Below are 2,430 nucleotides of genomic sequence, written 5' to 3'. Positions count from 1 at the left end.
TATTTTGAATATCAATTTGTATAAATTTAATCACACAATTACAATCTTTTACTGGTACTTCATAAATTTTAGACATTTCTTGCTTCTCGGTTGATCCACTTTAGTCAATTCGCTTTGATAATAGCTCAAAGATCCCTGCCCCCTTTACTCTGATACCAGCTGAAAGATCGCTGCCCCCTTTGCGCAACAAATGCGGGGTGCTAGCAATGGAAGTAGCACTTCTTGCGTAGGGTAGAGCCTCTCACTCAGGGCCTCACCCACACGGATATCTGGACAAGAGACTCGGTTCTTCCAAAACTGAACCTGGAAAACTTCCCTCGCCTAGAAAGCACGGGAGATTCCTCTAGGATATTTTTATTCTAACGTAGTCAAGAGCCTTAACTAACCAAATTGATCCCACCGAACCAGTAAGTCACATGGTCAGATCAAGGAAGAAACTTGCACTTGGATCATAGAGACCAACGCTTTTTTCCTCATCGAGAGGCACAACCGTTAATTCTTTTCCATAGAACATGACTATCCGTGATTTTCTTCATCTATCATACCATAACAGAATTGAAGTTCATTTTAGGGATCTATTAGTCCAACCTAACCCTATCCAGTCCCATGGGTCAGCCAACCTAACCCCATCCAGTCCCATGGGTCAGCCAACCGCCCAATCATTGTAGTGATAGGATCCATTTAGGAATTTGGTTATGTTTTGTCCCAGGTACCAGGGACAAGAAAAGAGTTCCCAGGCCCCCTAGCCGTTGCTTCATGCAAACTTCAAGATAGTCACACCACTTACACACCCAATATAAAATTGTCTGTTCCACAGATTTAGCTGTCTTTAAAACAATCTTTTAATAAAACCAGAGTATCACTGATCATAATCCTCCAAAATATCCGGTTGAATTCTAATTTTCAATCATTCTTTCATCGGTGTATCTATGGCATCATTGGCAACTAGAACGCTCACCACCTGTCCACTCAGGGGCCTTTTCAATAGTTCCTAGCTTATAGTACCCGGAAGTGTATTCACTTATAAGAATCCAGATGGACTCTCCATTGTTGAAGATCAGCAAGATCAACCAATAGATCCATATAAAAGAACCATGGACTCATCCGTTGAGGACCAGCAAGGTCAATCAACCAGATCCATGCCCGAGTTCAGAAAACAACTCTAACACCTTGTTCCATTTTTCTTCCTCGACGCACGTGTGGGTATGTTTGGCGACCCAGAGCCCGAGCACCGTATGGTTAGCACCCTCTAGGATCCTTCGCAGGTCACCTAGCACTTCACTCATAGGCCGCTTCCTTGGTCCCTCATCCACTGTACCAGAAACTCACCATTTAAATTGAATCGAGGCTGGTCAAGACCTTGGCCGACCTTGCTATGCGAGACGTCGTCCGTTGACTCTCCGTCAGCTATTGCAACTTTATCAATTTGATCTCCCACGACCTCATTCACAAGATGGTCAAAACGCTTTCCCAGCATTATCGACATAAAACAGTCCTTTAAAAACATGTCATAAATATAGTTTCTAATGAACTCTCATCTTTCTACATTGTTCCACATCATTTCTCGTTATTCCACATTCTTCTACATCAATTCACATTGCTTAATCCACATTCAATCATATGTATTCCCATCGTCCTTCATCCATTCTCATCCAATCACATTATATTACATCCCATCACGTTTATCCACATCTATCCTCATCATATCTCATCCATTCTCATCTACCCATATCCACATCACATTACATCACATCCATTCACATCACATCTCAGCCATTCACATCTATCCCGATTCACATCACATCACATCTCATTCATTCACATCTATCCCGATTCACATCACATCACATGGCATTCATATCTCATTCATTCACATCTATTCCGATTCACATCACACCACATCACATTCATCTCATGTCACATCACATCTATTTCACATCATATCAGATCACATCACATCACATCCATTCACATCACATCTCATCCATTCACATCTATTTACATCACTCCATATCTATCCACATCATATCTCATTCATTCCATCTATCCCGATTCACATCACACCACATCACATCCATCTCACATCACATCACATCTCATCCATTCACATCTATTTACATCACATCCACATCTATCCACATCATATCTCATTCATTCCATCTACATTACATCACATCCACATCCATGCATATCTCTTCACATCCATACACATTCCATCTCATTCATCCACATCCATCTAGTCATCCACATGCACGCCTATCCACATTCATCCATACATTCACATTCACATTCACATCTACATATATTCACATCACATCACATTTCATCCACATCTCATCACATTCACATCCACGTTCATTTTCATCACACCACATCTTATCACATCCATATCCACATTCATTTACATCACACCACATCTTATCACATCCA

The sequence above is a fragment of the Cibotium barometz genome, chromosome 56, assembly GCF_041138505.1.
Source record: "Cibotium barometz isolate CiBa-2024 chromosome 56, ASM4113850v1, whole genome shotgun sequence".
NCBI classification, from domain to species: domain Eukaryota; kingdom Viridiplantae; phylum Streptophyta; class Polypodiopsida; order Cyatheales; family Cibotiaceae; genus Cibotium; species Cibotium barometz.
Note: the sequence above shows the minus strand (reverse complement) of the source record.